The following is a 17,402-nucleotide window of genomic DNA, read 5'->3' on the forward strand; positions in this document are numbered from 1 at the left end:
TGCTTATTCTAACATGCAACTTATATCTACACTAATCTGTAACCCACGGCGCAACCAGTGTCCAATACTTGTCCATACATCGGGCCCTAATCACTTCACACACAAATAGTTAACATTTACTTCACTCCTATAAACTATACAAACTATACAAAGTCTACTTTCGGTTCGGGAGATAGCTTCCGAAACGCTGTCCCCCCATGACGTCCTCTAGGCTTACATTAAAAACATTTTATTAACCCTTTCGAGCGCTGGACCGCACGTTTGCCGACTTTGAGGCCATGCAGGCAGCGCACACCCTTGACCACGACTACCTGATGACTGAGGGGTAGTTATGTAGTTATGTGGATGCTCACCCACACATTCGTAACAATATGATGAACAATATAATCATTAAATACTATTGGGTATAAAAAATATTCTTTTAATATTCCAGGGTATGAATAATAAATACTATACGCCCCAGGGTGGGCTCGAACCATCAACCTTTCGGTTAACAGCCGAGCGCGCTAGCCAATTGCGCCACGGAGGCCCTAGTCGTGCTATTGATAAGAGTAGGAATAAATGATATATAGGATAAACAATATTTATAATCATCAAACAATAACGGGTATAAACAACAATTATTCTTATACCCAATAAATAACACATATCTGTAACTTTTTTTATCATCAATATCAGATATAATAGTTAAGCTCAATGCAAACAAAAGTTTTTTTGGGCCTGTGGTCCCTTTGGCGCAGCGGATAGCGCGTTGGACTTCTAATCCAAAGGTCGTGGGTTCGATCCCCGCAAGGGATGCTTAGTAAAACTAATTTATGTAATGACCATATATTGTAGTCCAGTTTTGAAATTGGTTATTAACTATAGCCGTTCATGCGTTGCAATTTTTGTCTAAATTTTGTTGGCTGAATACCCACAAGAGATTTTCGGAATATCACAATTATTTTAAGAAATGATTTGTCATGTCTTGGCATTTTGCTGTCTACATACAAAACTCACAATAAACTTTATCACCTTAACAAGTTACAACTATAAGTTATTACACCATAATTGAGTGCAAAGTGCTAGGCGTCGGTGGTGTAATGGTCAGCATAGTTGCCTTCCAAGCAGTTGATCCGCGTTCGAATCCCGGCCGACGCAATCACGTTTTATTACTTCGGGTTGCAATTTCAATATTAAAAAAATTTAAATATGGGTAAAATGAAAATTTTAAGAAATTATTTGTCATGTCTTGGCATTTTGCTGTCTACATACAAAAACTCACATAAACTTTATCACCTTAATAAGTTACAACTATAAGTTATTACACCATAATTGAATGCAATATGTCAGGCGTCGGTGGTGTAATGGTCAGCATAGTTTGCCTTCCAAGCAGTTGATCCGGGTTCGATTCCTGGCCGACGCAAACACGTTTATTACTTTTCTGTTGCAATTTGTCAAAATAAAAAAAAGTTCCAATATGGGTAAAATGAAATTTTAAGAAATTATTTGTCATGTCTTGGAATTTTGCTGTCTACATACAGAGACTCACAATAAACTTTATCAACTTAATAAGTTACAACTATAAGTTATTACACCATAATTGAATGCAATATGCTAGGCGTCGGTGGTGTAATGGTCAGCATAGTTGCCTTCCAAGCAGTTGATCCTGGTTCGATTCCCGGCCGACGCAATCTCGTTTATTACTTTTGTGTTGCAATTTGTCAATATTAAAAAAAAGTTTCAATATGGGTAAAATGAAAATTTAAGAAATTATTTGTCATGTCTTGGCATTTTGCTGTCTACATACAAAACTCACAATAAACTTTATCACCTTAATAAGTTACAACTATAAGTTATTACACCATAATTGAATGCAATATGTTAGGCGTCGGTGGTGTAATGGTCAGCATAGTTGCCTTCCAAGCAGCTGATCCGGGTTCGATTCCGGCCGACGCAAACACGTTTATTACTTTTCTGTTGCAATTTGTCAAAATTAAAAAAATTTTCAATATGGGTAAAATGAAAATTTTAAGAAATTATTTGTCATGTCTTGGAATTTTGCTGTCTACATACAGAGACTCACAATAAACTTTATCAACTTAATAAGTTACAACTATAAGTTATTACACCATAATTGAATGCAATATGTTAGGCGTCGGTGGTATAATGATCAGCATAGTGCCTTCCAAGCAGTTGATCTGGGTTCGATTCCCGGCCGACGCAATCACGTTTATTACTTTCGTGTTGCAATTTGTCAAAATTAAAAGAAAGTTTCAATATGGGTAGAATCAATATTATACCAAATCGACATTATTATTATATTTATAACAACAATGTAGTAAGAAATATGTGCTCGAATTAAAAGAAATGCGCGGGCTCGTACAGGATTTGAACACGGGACTTCCCCCACCCAAAGCGGGAATCATACCCCTAGACCAACAAACCACATGTTCTACCCAGTGCGTGTTTGTGTTGCATCCAATACAAACATTGTAGTTAATATGTGCTCGAATTTAAAGAAAAGTCCGGGCTCGTCCGGGATTTGAACCCGGGACCTCCCGCACCCTAAGCGGAAATCATACCCCTAGACCAACGAGCCACGCGGTATACTCAATAAACTCATTTCACACATGATTTGCCACTTACGTTTATTATCTAAGCCAAAATCATACCACTAGACCAACGAGCCACGGGTTTGACCCAGTGCGTGTTTGTGTTGGATCCAGTCTACAACATTGTAGTAAATATTACTACAATTTTGTAGTAAATGATATGTACTCGAATTTAAAGAAATGTCCGGGCTCGTCCGGGATTTGAACCTGGGACATCCTGCACCTTAAGCAGAAATCATACCCCTAGACCAACGAGCCACGGGTTGTACCCATTGCGTATTTGTGTTGCATCCAATGTACAACATGCCACGGGTTCTACTCAATAAACACATTTTACACATGATTTGCCACTTACGTTTAATATCTAAGCCGAAATCATAACCCTAGACCAACAAGCCACGGGTTTTATCCAGTGCGTGTTTGTGTTGGAACCAATGTACAACATTGCTGTGAATAATATGTTCTTGATCCAATATATATACTGTAGTAAATAATATGTTCACGAATTCAAAGAAATGTCCGGGCTCGTGTAAACTACATATATGATGAATTATAATCATCAAATACTATTGGGTATAAACAATATGCATTGAATATTCCAGAGTATAAATAATAACTACCATACGCCATTGGGTGGGCTCGAACCACCAACGCCAATTGCGCCACGGAGACTCTTGTTGTGCTGTTGATAATAATAGGAGTAAATTATATATAGCACAAACAATAATTACAATGGGCCCTTGTCATAATGCTTATAATACTAGGGATAAACTATATATATGATGAACAATAAAATCATGAAATTCTATTAGATATAAATAATAAATATTTTTCCTCGTAGACCCTTGTCGTAATGCTGATAATAGTAGGGGTGAACTATATGTATTGTCATGGACCCCATTTTATTTGTCATGAATATCCTTTTATTTACTTACTATACTCCTTTAGTCATGCTCTAATTTATTATTATTGTGTACATTCGCCAAATCGACATTACATGATTTGCCACTTACGTTTAATATCTAAGCCGAAATCATAACCCTAGACCAACAAGCCACGGGTTTTATCCAGTGCGTGTTTGTGTTGGAACCAATGTACAACATTGTTGTAAATAACATGTTCGTGATCCAATATATAATACTGTAGTAAATAATATGTTCTCGAACTTAGAGAAATGTCCGGGCTCGTGTAAACTACATTAGGGTGGTCCTTAAGATGGTCATGTGCAAATTTCCTTGCTCCCAGGGGCTCAAATGGTTCCAATTAGATAAAAAACAATTCTCTGAGAGTTTTAGCTCTTAATATTAACGTTTAGATAGAGCGCAATTCAATCTGGGTCCAATGTCCACATGCCACGGGTTCTACTCAATAAACACATTTTACACATGATTTGCCACTTACGTTTAATATCTAAGCCGAAATCATACCCTAGACAAACAAGCCACGGTTTTATCCAGTGCGTGTTTTGTGTTGGAACCAATGTACAACATTGTTGTAAATAATATGTTCTCGATCCAATATACAATACTGTAGTAAATAATATGTGCTCGAATTTAAGAGAATGTCCGGGCTCGTGTAAACTGCATATATGATGAATAATATAATCATCAATACTAATAAACAATATGCATTGAATATTCCAGAGTATAAATAATAACTACTTTACGCCTCCGGGTGGGCTAGAACCACCAACCTTTCCGAACGAACCACATGTTCTACCCAGTGCGTGTTTGTGTTGCATCCAATGCACAACATTGTAGTAAATAATATGTGCTCGAATTTAAGTAAAAGTCCGGGCTCGTCCGGGATTTGAACCCGGGACCTCCCGCACCCTAAGCGGAAATCATACCCCTAGACCAACGAGCCACGGGTTTTATCCAGTGCGTGTTTGTGTTAGAACCAATGTACAACATTGTTGTGAATAATATGTTCTTGATCCAATATATAATACTGTAGTAAATAATATGTTCTCGAATTCAAAGAAATGTCCGGGCTCGTGTAAACTACATATATGATGAATAATATAATCATCAAATACTATTGGGTATAAACAATATGCATTGAATATTCCAGAGTATAAATAATAACTACCATACGCCCTCGGGTGGGCTCGAACCACCAACGCCAATTGCGCCACGAAGACTCTTGTTGTGCTGTTGATAATAACATGAGTAAATTATATATAGCACAAACAATAATTACAATAGGCCCTTGTCATAATGCTTATAATACTAGTGATAAACGATATATATGATGAACAATAAAATCATGAAATTCTATTAGATATAAACAATTTTCATTGAATATTCTAGGGTATAAATAATAAATATTTTGCCTCGTAGACCCTTGTCGTAATGCTGATAATAGTAGGGGTGAACTATATGTATTGTCATGGACCCCTTTTAATTTTATACTATACTCCTTTAGTCATGCTCTAATTTATTATTATTGTGTACATTCGCGGTCTTTCTACAACCTTACCGTGACGTCGCAATCCTGTAAGAGACTAGTTACTTTAAATATTACTAATAAAAAGGCGTTTGTTCGTTACTTAATTAACTAACCTATATTTACATTTAATAATCACTTATCCTAAAACATTGCTTATTCTAACATGCAACTTATATCTACACTAATCTGTAACCGACGGCGCAACCAGTGTCCAATACCTGTTCATACATCGGGCCCTATTCACTTCACACACAAATAGTTAACATTTACTTCACTCCTATAAACTATACAAACTATACAAAGTCTACTTTCGGTTCGGGGGATAGCTTCCGAAACGCTGTCCCCCCATGACGTCCTCTAGGTTTACATTGAAAACATTTTATTAACCCTTTCGTGCGCTGGACCGCACGTTTGCCGACTTTGAGGCCATGCAGGCAACGCACACCCTCGACCACAACTACCTCATGACTGAGAGGGGTAGTTATGTAGTTATGTGGGTGCTCACACATTCGTAACAATATGATGAACAATATAATCATTAAATACTATTGGGAATAAAAAATATTCTTTTAATATTCCAGGGTATGAATAATAACTACTATACGACCCAGGGTGGGCTCGAACCATCAAACTTTCGGTTAACAGCCGAGCGCGCTAGCCAATTGTGCCACGGAGGCCCTTGCCGTGCTATTGATAAGAGTAGGAATAAATGATATATAGGATAAACAATATTTATAATCATCAAACAATAACGGGTATAAACAACAATTATTCTTACACCCAATAAATAACACATATCTGTAACTTTTTTTCATCATCAATATCAGATATAATAATTAAGAATCAATGCAAACAAAAGTTTTTTGAGGCTGTGGTCCCTTTGGCGCAGCGGATAGCGCGTTGGAATGAAATTCTAATCCAAAGGTCGTGGGTTCGATCCCCGCAAGGTATGCTTAGTAAAACAAATTGTGTACATTCGCGGTCTTTTTACAACCTTACCGTGACGTCGCAATCCTGTAGGAGACTAGTTACTTTAAATATTACTAATGAAAAGGCGTTTGTTCGTTACTTAATTAACTAACCTATATTTACATTTAATAATCACTTATCCTAAAACATTGCTTATTCTAACATGCAACCTATATCTACACTAATCTGTAACCCACGGCGCAACCAGTGTCCAATACTTGTCCATACATCGGGCGCTATTCACTTCACACACAAATAGTTAACATTTACTTCACTCCTATAAACTATACAAACTATACAAAGTCTACTTTTGGTTCGGGGGATAGCTTCCGAAACGCTGTCCCCCCATGACGTCCTCTAGGCTTACATTAAAAACATTTTATTAACCCTTTCGAGCGCTGGACCGCACGTTTGCCGACTTTGAGGCCATGCAGGCAACGCACACCCTCGACCACGACTACCTGATGACTGAGGGGTAGTTATGTAGTTATGTGGATGCTCACCCACACATTCGTAACAATATGATGAACAATATAATCATTAAATACTATTGGGTATAAAAAATATTCTTTTAATATTCCAGGGTATGAATAATAAATACTATACGCCCCAGGGTGGGCTCGAACCATCAACCTTTCGGTTAACAGCCGAGCGCGCTAGCCAATTGCGCCACGGAGGCCCTAGTCGTGCTATTGATAAGAGTAGGAATAAATGATATATAGGATAAACAATATTTATAATCATCAAACAATAACGGGTATAAACAACAATTATTCTTATACCCAATAAATAACACATATCTGTAACTTTTTTTCATCATCAATATCAGATATAATAGTTAAGAATCAATGCAAACAAAAGTTTTTTTGAGCCTGTGGTCCCTTTGGCGCAGCGGATAGCGCGTTGGACTTCTAATCCAAAGGTCGTGGGTTCGATCCCCGCAAGGGATGCTTAGTAAAACTAATTTATGTAATGACCATATATTGTATAGTCCAGTTTGGAAATTGGTAATTAACTATAGCCGTTCATGCGTTGCAATTTTTGTCTAAATTTTGTCGGCTGAATACCCACAAGAGATGTTCGGAAATATCACAATTATTTTAAGAAATGATTTGTCATGTCTTGGCATTTTGCTGTCTACATACAAAAACTCACAATAAACTTTATCACCTTAACAAGTTACAACTATAAGTTATTACACCATAATTGAGTGCAAAGTGCTAGGCGTCGGTGGTGTAATGGTCAGCATAGTTGCCTTCCAAGCAGTTGATCCGCGTTCGAATCCCGGCCGACGCAATCACGTTTATTACTTTCGTGTTGCAATTTGTCAATATTAAAAAAAAAATTCAATATGGGTAAAATGAAAATTTTAAGAAATTATTTGTCATGTTTTGGCATTTTGCTGTCTACATACAAAAACTCACAATAAACTTTATCACCTTAATAAGTTACAACTATAAGTTATTACACCATAATTGAATGCAATATGTAAGGCGTCGGTGGTGTAATGGTCAGCATAGTTGCCTTCCAAGCAGTTGATCCGGGTTCGTTTCCCGGCCGACGCAAACACGTTTATTACTTTTCTGTTGCAATTTGTCAAAATTAAAAAAAAGTTTCAATATGGGTAAAATGAAAATTTTAAGAAATTATTTGTCATGTCTTGGAATTTTGCTGTCTACATACAGAGACTCACAATAAACTTTATCAACTTAATAAGTTACAACTATAAGTTATTACACCATAATTGAATGCAGTATATTAGGCGTCGGTGGTGTAATGGTCAGCATAGTTGCCTTCCAAGCAGCTGATCCGGGTTCGATTCCCGGCCGACGCAAACACGTTTATTACTTTTCTGTTGCAATTTGTCAAAATTAAAAAAAAGTTTCAATATGGGTAAAATGAAAATTTTAAGAAATTATTTGTCATGTCTTGGAATTTTGCTGTCTACATACAGAGACTCACAATAAACTTTATCAACTTAATAAGTTACAACTATAAGTTATTACACCATAATTGAATGCAATATGTTAGGCGTCGGTGGTATAATTATATACCACCATATATAGATATAATGGTCAGCATAGTTGCCTTCCAAGCAGTTGATCCGGGTTCGATTCCCGGCCGACGCAATCACGTTTATTACTTTCGTGTTGCAATTTGTCAAAATTAAAAGAAAGTTTCAATATGGGTAGAATCAATATTATACCAAATCGACATTATTATTATATTTATAACAACAATGTAGTAAGAAATATGCGCTCGAATTAAAAGAAATGCGCGGGTTCGTACAGGATTTGAACACGGGACTTCCCCCACCCAAAGCGGGAATCATACCCCTAGACCAACAAACCACATGTTCTACCCAGTGCGTGTTTGTGTTGCATCCAATGCACAACATTGTAGTAAATAATATGTGCTCGAATTTAAAGAAAAGTCCGGGCTGGTCCGGGATTTGAACCCGGGACCTCCCGCACCCTAAGCAGAAATCATACCCCTAAATAAACTCATTTCACCCCTACCCCTAAATAAACTCATTTCACACATGATTTGCCACTTACGTTTATTATCTAAGCCAAAATCATACCCCTAGACCAACGAGCCACGGGTTTGACCCAGTGCGTCTTTGTGTTGGATCCAGTCTACAACATTGTAGTAAATATTACTACAATTTTGTAGTAAATGATATGTACTCGAATTTAAAGAAATGTCCGGGCTCGTCCGGGATTTGAACCTGGGACATCCTGCACCTTAAGCAGAAATCATACCCCTAGACCAACGAGCCACGGGTTTTATCCAGTACGTGTTTGTGTTGGAACCAATGTACAACATTGTTGTGAATAATATGTTCTTGATCGAATATATAATACTGTAGTAAATAATATGTTCACGAATTCAAAGAAATGTCCGGGCTCGTGTAAACTACATATATGATGAATAATATAATCATCAAATACTATTGGGTATAAACAATATGCATTGAATATTCCAGAGTATAAATAATAACTACCATACGCCATTGGGTGGGCTCGAACCACCAACGCCAATTGCGCCACGGAGACTCTTGTTGTGCTGTTGATAATAATAGGAGTAAATTATATATAGCACAAACAATAATTACAATGGGCCCTTGTCATAATGCTTATAATACTAGGGATAAACTATATATATGATGAACAATAAAATCATGAAATTCTATTAGATATAAACAATTTTCATTGAATATTCTAGGGTATAAATAATAAATATTTTTCCTCGTAGACCCTTGTCGTAATGCTGATAATAGTAGGGGTGAACTATATGTATTGTCATGGACCCCATTTTATTTGTCATGAATATCCTTTTATTTACTTACTATACTCCTTTAGTCATGCTCTAATTTATTATTATTGTGTACATTCGCCAAACCGACATTACATGATTTGCCACTTACGTTTAATATCTAAGCCGAAATCATAACCCTAGACCAACAAGCCACGGGTTTTATCCAGTGCGTGTTTGTGTTGGAACCAATGTACAACATTGTTGTAAATAATATGTTCTCGATCCAATATACAATACTGTAGTAAATAATATGTGCTCGAATTTAAAGAAATGTCCGGGCTCGTGTAAACTGCATATATGATGAATAATATAATCATCAAATACTATTGGGTATAAACAATATGCATTGAATATTCCAGAGTATAAATAATAACTACCATACGCCCTCGGGTGGGCTCGAACCACCAACGCCAATTGCGCCACGGAGACTCTTGTTGTGCTGTTGATAATAATAGGAGTAAATTATATATAGCACAAACAATAATTACAATAGGCCCTTGTCATAATGCTTATAATACTAGTGATAAACTATATATATGATGAACAATAAAATCATGAAATTCTATTAGATATAAACAATTTTCATTGAATATTCTAGGGTATAAATAATAAATATTTTGCCTCGTAGACCCTTGTCGTAATGCTGATAATAGTAGGGGTGAACTATATGTATTGTCATGGACCCCTTTTAATTTTATACTATACTCCTTTAGTCATGCTCTAATTTATTATTATTGTGTACATTCGCGGTCTTTCTACAACCTTACCGTGACGTCGCAATCCTGTAGAAGACTAGTTACTTTAAATATTACTAATGAAAAGGCGTTTGTTCGTTACTTAATTAACTAACCTATATTTACATTTAATAATCACTTATCCTAAAACATTGCTTATTCTAACATGCAACCTATATGTACACTAATCTGTAACCCACGGCGCAACCAGTGTCCAATACTTGTCCATACATCGGGCCCTATTCACTTCACACACAAATAGTTAACATTTACTTCACTCCTATAAACTATACAAACTATACAAAGTCTACTTTTGGTTCGGGGGATAGCTTCCGAAACGCTGTCCCCCCATGACGTCCTCTAGGCTTACATTAAAAACATTTTATTAACCCTTTCGAGCGCTGGACCGCACGTTTGCCGACTTTGAGGCCATGCAGGCAACGCACACCCTCAACCACGACTACCTGATGACTGAGGGGTAGTTATGTAGTTATGTGGATGCTCACCCACACATTCGTAACAATATGATGAACAACATAATCATTAAATACTATTGGGTATAAAAAATATTCTTTTAATATTCCAGTATATGAATAATAACGCCCCAGGGTGGGCTCGAACCATCAACCTTTCGGTTAACAGCCGAGCGCGCTAGCCAATTGCGCCACGGAGGCCCTAGTCGTGCTATTGATTAGAGTAGGAATAAATGATATATAGGATAAACAATATTTATAATCATCAAACAATAACGGGTATAAACAACAATTATTCTTATACCCAATAAATAACACATATCTGTAACTTTTTTTATCATCAATATCAGATATAATAGTTAAGAATCAATGCAAACAAAAGTTTTTTTGGGCCAATGGTCCCTTTGGCGCAGCGGATAGCGCGTTGGACTTCTAATCCAAAGGTCGTGGGTTCGATCCCCGCAAGGAATGCTTAGTAAAACTAATTTATGTAATGACCATATATTGTATAGTCCAGTTTGGAAATTGGTAATTAACTATAACCGTTCATGCGTTGCAAATTTTGTCTAAATTTTGTCGGCTGAATACCCACAAGAGATGTTCGGAAATATCACAATTATTTTAAGAAATGATTTGTCATGTCTTGGCATTTAGCTGTCTACATACAAAAACTCACAATAAACTTTATCACCTTAACAAGTTACAACTATAAGTTATTACACCATAATTGAGTGCAAAGTGCTAGGCGTCGGTGGTGTAATGGTCAGCATAGTTGCCTTCCAAGCAGTTGATCTGCGTTCGAATCCCGGCCGACGCAATCACGTTTATTACTTTAGTGTTGCAATTTGTCAATATTAAAAAAAATTTCAATATGGGTAAAATGAAAATTTTAAGAAATTATTTGTCATGTCTTGGCATTTTGCTGTCTACATACAAAAACTCACAATAAACTTTATCACCTTAATAAGTTACAACTATAAGTTATTACACCATAATTGAATGCAATATGTCAGGCGTTGGTGGTGTAATGGTCAGCATAGTTGCCTTCCAAGCAGTTGATCCGGGTTCGATTCCGGGCCGACGCAAACACGTTTATTACTTTTCTGTTGCAATTTGTCAAAACTAAAAAAAAGTTTCAATATGGGTAAAATGAAAATTTTAAGAAATTATTTGTCGTGTCTTGGAATTTTGCTGTCTACATACAGAGACTCACAATAAACTTTATCAACTTAATAAGTTACAACTATAAGTTATTACACCATAATTGAATGCAATATGTTAGGCGTCGGTGGTGTAATGGTCAGCATAGTTGCCTTCCAAGCAGTTGATCCGGGTTCGATTCCCGGCCGACGCAATCACGTTTATTACTTTCGTGTTGCAATTTGTCAATATTAAAAAAAAGTTTCAATATGGGTAAAATGAAAATTTTAAGAAATTATTTGTCATGTCTTGGCATTTTGCTGTCTACATACAAAAACTCACAATAAACTTTATCACCTTAATAAGTTACAACTATAAGTTATTACACCATAATTGAATGCAATATGTTAGGCGTCGGTGGTGTAATGGTCAGCATAGTTGCCTTCCAAGCAGCTGATCCGGGTTCGATTCTCGGCCGACGCAAACACGTTTATTACTTTTCTGTTGCAATTTGTCAAAATTAAAAAAAAGTTTCAATATGGGTAAAATGAAAATTTTAAGAAATTATTTGTCATGTCTTGGAATTTTGCTGTCTACATACAGAGACTCACAATAAACTTTATCAACTTAATAAGTTACAACTATAAGTTATTACACCATAATTGAATGCAATATGTTAGGCGTCGGTGGTATAATGGTCAGCATAGTTGCCTTCCAAGCAGTTGATCCGGGTTCGATTCCCGGCCGACGCAATCACGTTTATTACTTTCGTGTTGCAATTTGTCAAAATTAAAAGAATGTTTCAATATGGTTAGAATCAATATTATACCAAATCGACATTATTATTATATTTATAACAACAATGTAGTAAGAAATATGTGCTCGAATTAAAAGAAATGCGCGGGCTAGTACAGGATTTGAACACGGGACTTCCCCCACCCAAAGCGGGAATCATACCCCTAGAACAACAAACCACATGTTCTACCCAGTGCGTGTTTGTGTTGCATCCAATGCACAACATTGTAGTAAATAATATGTGCTCGAATTTAAAGAAAAGTCCGGGCTCGTCCGGGATTTGAACCCGGGACCTCCCGCACCCTAAGCGGAAATCATACCCCTAGACCAACGAGCCACGCGGTATACTCAATAAACTCATTTCACACATGATTTGCCACTTACGTTTATTATCTAAGCCAAAATCATACCCCTAGACCAACGAGCCACGGGTTTGACCCAGTGCGTGTTTGTGTTGGATCCAGTCTACAACATTGTAGTAAATATTACTACAATTTTGTAGTAAATGATATGTACTCGAATTTAAAGAAATGTCCGGGCTCGTCCGGGATTTGAACTTGGGACATCCTGCACCTTAAGCAGAAATCATACCCCTAGACCAACGAGCCACGGGTTGTACCCATTGCGTATTTGTGTTGCATCCAATGTACAACATGCCACGGGTTCTACTCAATAAACACATTTTACACATGATTTGCCACTTACGTTTAATATCTAAGCCAAAATCATAACCCTAGACCAACAAGCCACGGGTTTTATCCAGTGCGTGTTTGTGTTGGAACCAATGTACAACATTGTTGTGAATAATATGTTCTTGATCCAATATATAATACTGTAGTAAATAATATGTTCACGAATTCAAAGAAATGTCCGGGCTCGTGTAAACTACATATATGATGAATAATATAATCATCAAATACTATTGGGTATAAACAATATGCATTGAATATTCCAGAGTATAAATAATAACTACCATACGCCATTGGGTGGGCTCGAACCACCAACGCCAATTGCGCCACGGAGACTCTTGTTGTGCTGTTGATAATAATAGGAGTAAATTATATATAGCACAAACAATAATTACAATGGGCCCTTGTCATAATGCTTATAATACTAGGGATAAACTATATATATGATGAACAATAAAATCATGAAATTCTATTAGATATAAACAATTTTCATTGAATATTCTAGGGTATAAATAATAAATATTTTTCCTCGTAGACCCTTGTCGTAATGCTGATAATAGTAGGGGTGAACTATATGTATTGTCATGGACCCCATTTTATTTGTCATGAATATCCTTTTATTTACTTACTATACTCCTTTAGTCATGCTCTAATTTTTTATTATTGTGTACATTCGACAAATCGACATTACACGATTTGCCACTTACGTTTAATATCTAAGCCGAAATCATAACCCTAGACCAACAAGCCACGGGTTTTATCCAGTGCGTGTTTGTGTTGGAACCAATGTACAACATTGTTGTAAATAACATGTTCGTGATCCAATATATAATACTGTAGTAAATAATATGTTCTCGAATTTAGAGAAATGTCCGGGCTCGTGTAAACTACATTAGGGTGGTCCTTAAGATGGTCATGTGCAAATTTCCTTGCTCCCAGGGTCTCAAATGGTTCCAATTAGATAAAAAACAATTCTCTGAAAGTTTTAGCTCTTAATATTAACGTTTAGATAGAGCGCAATTCAATCTGTGTCCAATGTCCAACATGCCACGGGTTCTACTCAATAAACACATTTTACACATGATTTGCCACTTACGTTTAATATCTAAGCCGAAATCATAACCCTAGACCAACAAGCCACGGGTTTTATCCAGTGCGTGTTTGTGTTGGAACCAATGTACAACATTGTTGTAAATGATATGTTCTCGATCCAATATACAATACTGTAGTAAATAATATGTGCTCGAATTTAAAGAAATGTCCGGGCTCGTGTAAACTACATATATGATGAATAATATAATCATCAAATACTATTGGGTATAAACAATATGCATTGAATATTCCAGAGTATAAATAATAACTACTTTACGCCTCCGGGTGGGCTAGAACCACCAACCTTTCTGTGAACAGCCGAACGCGCTAGCCAATTGCGCCACGGAGGCTCTTGTTGTACTGTTGATAATAATAGGAGTAAATTATATATAGCACAAACAATAATTACAATAGGCCCTTGTCATAATACTGATAATACTAGGGATAAACTATATATATGATAAACAATAAAATCATGAAATTCTATTAGATATAAACAATTTTCATTAAATATTCTAGGGTATAAATAATAAATATTTTTCCTCGTAGACTCTTGTCGCAATGCTGATAATAGTAGGGGTGAACTATATGTATTGTCATGGACTCCTTTTTATTTGTCATGAATATCCTTTTATTTATTTACTATACTCCTTTAGTCATGCTCTAATTTATTATTATTGTGTACATTCGCGGTCTTTCTACAACCTTACCGTGAAGTCGCAATCCTGTAAGAGACTAGTTACTTTGAATATTACTAATGAAAAGGCATTTGTTCGTTACTTAATTAACTGACCTATATTTACATTTAATAATCACTTATCCTAAAACATTGCTTATTCTAACATGCAACCTATATCTACACTAATCTGTAACCCACGGCGCAACCAGTGTCTAATACCTGTCACACACAAAGAGTTAACATTGTCTACATACAGAGACTCACAATAAACTTTATCAACTTAATAAGTTACAACTATAAGTTATTACCCCATAATTGAATGCAATATGTTAGGCGTCGGTGGTGTAATGGTCAGCATAGTTGCCTTCCAAGCAGTTGATCCGGGTTCGATTCCCGGCCGACGCAATCACGTTTATTACTTTCCTGTCGCAATTTGTCAAAATTAAAAGAAAGTTTCAATATGGGTAGAATCAATATTATACCAAATCGACATTATTATTATATTTATAACACCAATGTAGTAAATAATATGTGCTCGAACTGAAAGAAATGCCCGGGGTCGTACAGGATTTGAACCCGGGACCTCCCCCACCCAAAGCGGGAATCATACCCCTAGACCAACGAACCACATGTTCTACCCAGTGCGTGTTTGTGTTGCATCCAATGCACAACATGGTAGCAAATAATATGTGCTCGAATTTAAAGAAAAGTCCGGGCTCGTCCGCGATCTGAACCAGGGACCTCCCGCACCCTAAGCGGAAATCATACCCCTAGACCAACGAACGACATATTCTACCCCAGTGCGTGTTTGTGTTGCATCCAATGTACAACATAGTAGTAAATAATATGGGCTCGAATTTAAAGGGACCTCCCGCACCCTAAGGGACCCCATAACCCTAGACCAACAAGCCACGTGGTCTACTCAATAAACTCCTATACCCCTAGACCAACGAGCCACGGGTTATACCCAGTGCGTATTTGTGTTGGATCCAATGTACAACATTGTAGTAAATAATAGGCACCCGAATTTAAACAAATGTCAGGGCTCGTCCGGGATTTGAACCCGGGACCTCCCGCACCCAAAGCGGGAATCGTACACCCAGACAAACCAGCCACGGGTTGTACCCATTGCGTATTTGTGTTGCATCCAATGTACAACATGCCACGGGTTCTACTCAATAAACACATTTTACACATGATTTGCCACTTACGTTTAATATCTAAGCCGAAATCATAACCCTAGACCAACAAGCCACGGGTTTTATCCAGTGCGTGTTTGTGTTGGAACCAATGTACAACATTGTTGTAAATAACATGTTCGTGATCCAATATATAATACTGTAGTAAATAATATGTTCTCGAATTTAAAGAAATGTCCGGGCTCGTGTAAACTAACTACATATATGATGAATAATATAATCATCAAATACTATTGGGTATAAACAATATGCATTGAATATTCCAGAGTATAAATAATAACTATTTTACGCCTCCGGGTGGGCTCGAACCACCAACGCCAATTGCGCCACGGAGACTGGCGCACTGGCTGTTGATAATAATATGAGTAAATTATATATAGCACAAACAATAATTACAATAGGCCCTTTTCATAATGCTGATAATACTAGAGATAAACTATATATATGATAAACAATAAAATCATGAAATTCTATTAGATATAAACAATTTTCATTAAATATTCTAGGGTATAAATAATAAATATTTTTCCTCGTAGACCCTTGTCGTAATGCTGATAATAGTAGGGGTGAACTATATGTATTGTCATGAAATCCTTTTTATTTGTCATGAATATCCTTTTATTTATTTACTATACTCCTTTAGTCATGCTCTAATTTATTATTATTGTGTACATTCGCGGTCTTTCTACAACCTTACCGTGAAGTCGCAATCCTGTAAGAGACTAGTTACTTTGAATATTACTAATGAAAAGGCGTTTGTTCGTTACTTAATTAACTGACCTATATTTACATTTAATAATCACTTATCCTAAAACATTGCTTATTCTAACATGCAACCTATATCCACACTAATCTGTAACCCACGGCGCAACCAGTGTCCAATACCTGTCCATACATCGGGCCCTATTCACTTCACACACAAATAGTTAACATTTACTTCACTCCTATAAACTATACAAACTATACAAAGTCTACTTTCGGTTCGGGGGATAGCTTCCGAAACGCTGTCCCCCCATGATGTCCTCTAGGCTTACATTAAAAACATTTTATTAACACTTTCGTGCGCTGTACCGCACGTTTGCCGACTTTGAGGCCATGCAGGCAACGCACACCCTCGACCACGACTACCTGATGACTGAAAGGGGTAGTTATGTAGTTATGTGGGTGCTCACCCACACATTCGTAACAATATGATGAACAATATAATCATTAAATACTATTGGGTATAAAAAATATTCTTCTAAAATTTCAGGGTATGAATAATAA

The 17,402-nt window shown here is 36.6% G+C and overlaps 21 non-coding genes across 21 annotated transcripts; 16 read left to right on the forward strand and 5 right to left on the reverse strand.

The window, feature by feature from the left end:
* The first annotated feature begins 725 nt into the window (after positions 1-725).
* Trnar-ucu lies at positions 726-798 on the forward strand. The gene has a single exon. It is a non-coding gene; the product is annotated as a tRNA-Arg (tRNA).
* A 270-nt stretch (positions 799-1,068) lies between these two features.
* Positions 1,069-1,140, forward strand: Trnag-ucc. Its single transcript has one exon. It is a non-coding gene; the product is annotated as a tRNA-Gly (tRNA).
* A 460-nt stretch (positions 1,141-1,600) lies between these two features.
* Positions 1,601-1,672, forward strand: Trnag-ucc. The gene has a single exon. It is a non-coding gene; the product is annotated as a tRNA-Gly (tRNA).
* Positions 1,673-1,867: 195 nt separating this feature from the next.
* On the forward strand, positions 1,868-1,938 carry Trnag-ucc. Its single transcript has one exon. It is a non-coding gene; the product is annotated as a tRNA-Gly (tRNA).
* A 571-nt stretch (positions 1,939-2,509) lies between these two features.
* Positions 2,510-2,581, reverse strand: Trnap-agg. Its single transcript has one exon. It is a non-coding gene; the product is annotated as a tRNA-Pro (tRNA).
* A 199-nt stretch (positions 2,582-2,780) lies between these two features.
* On the reverse strand, positions 2,781-2,852 carry Trnal-aag. The gene has a single exon. It is a non-coding gene; the product is annotated as a tRNA-Leu (tRNA).
* A 1,536-nt stretch (positions 2,853-4,388) lies between these two features.
* Trnap-agg lies at positions 4,389-4,460 on the reverse strand. Its single transcript has one exon. It is a non-coding gene; the product is annotated as a tRNA-Pro (tRNA).
* A 1,459-nt stretch (positions 4,461-5,919) lies between these two features.
* Positions 5,920-5,997, forward strand: Trnaf-gaa. The gene is given in 2 exon segments: positions 5,920-5,956; positions 5,962-5,997. It is a non-coding gene; the product is annotated as a tRNA-Phe (tRNA).
* An 894-nt stretch (positions 5,998-6,891) lies between these two features.
* On the forward strand, positions 6,892-6,964 carry Trnar-ucu. The gene has a single exon. It is a non-coding gene; the product is annotated as a tRNA-Arg (tRNA).
* A 274-nt stretch (positions 6,965-7,238) lies between these two features.
* Positions 7,239-7,310, forward strand: Trnag-ucc. Its single transcript has one exon. It is a non-coding gene; the product is annotated as a tRNA-Gly (tRNA).
* A 197-nt stretch (positions 7,311-7,507) lies between these two features.
* On the forward strand, positions 7,508-7,579 carry Trnag-ucc. Its single transcript has one exon. It is a non-coding gene; the product is annotated as a tRNA-Gly (tRNA).
* Positions 7,580-7,776: 197 nt separating this feature from the next.
* Positions 7,777-7,848, forward strand: Trnag-ucc. Its single transcript has one exon. It is a non-coding gene; the product is annotated as a tRNA-Gly (tRNA).
* An 876-nt stretch (positions 7,849-8,724) lies between these two features.
* On the reverse strand, positions 8,725-8,796 carry Trnal-aag. The gene has a single exon. It is a non-coding gene; the product is annotated as a tRNA-Leu (tRNA).
* Positions 8,797-10,940: 2,144 nt separating this feature from the next.
* On the forward strand, positions 10,941-11,013 carry Trnar-ucu. Its single transcript has one exon. It is a non-coding gene; the product is annotated as a tRNA-Arg (tRNA).
* Positions 11,014-11,287: 274 nt separating this feature from the next.
* On the forward strand, positions 11,288-11,359 carry Trnag-ucc. The gene has a single exon. It is a non-coding gene; the product is annotated as a tRNA-Gly (tRNA).
* A 196-nt stretch (positions 11,360-11,555) lies between these two features.
* Trnag-ucc lies at positions 11,556-11,627 on the forward strand. Its single transcript has one exon. It is a non-coding gene; the product is annotated as a tRNA-Gly (tRNA).
* Positions 11,628-11,824: 197 nt separating this feature from the next.
* Positions 11,825-11,896, forward strand: Trnag-ucc. Its single transcript has one exon. It is a non-coding gene; the product is annotated as a tRNA-Gly (tRNA).
* A 197-nt stretch (positions 11,897-12,093) lies between these two features.
* Trnag-ucc lies at positions 12,094-12,165 on the forward strand. Its single transcript has one exon. It is a non-coding gene; the product is annotated as a tRNA-Gly (tRNA).
* Positions 12,166-12,362: 197 nt separating this feature from the next.
* Trnag-ucc lies at positions 12,363-12,434 on the forward strand. The gene has a single exon. It is a non-coding gene; the product is annotated as a tRNA-Gly (tRNA).
* A 308-nt stretch (positions 12,435-12,742) lies between these two features.
* Positions 12,743-12,814, reverse strand: Trnap-agg. Its single transcript has one exon. It is a non-coding gene; the product is annotated as a tRNA-Pro (tRNA).
* A 2,456-nt stretch (positions 12,815-15,270) lies between these two features.
* On the forward strand, positions 15,271-15,342 carry Trnag-ucc. Its single transcript has one exon. It is a non-coding gene; the product is annotated as a tRNA-Gly (tRNA).
* The last annotated feature ends 2,060 nt before the right edge of the window (positions 15,343-17,402 follow it).

This window comes from Ctenocephalides felis, unplaced genomic scaffold (genome assembly GCF_003426905.1).
Source record: "Ctenocephalides felis isolate EL2017-DRISC unplaced genomic scaffold, ASM342690v1 CF-g0.4_SCAFFOLD_03589, whole genome shotgun sequence".
NCBI lineage: Eukaryota > Metazoa > Arthropoda > Insecta > Siphonaptera > Pulicidae > Ctenocephalides > Ctenocephalides felis.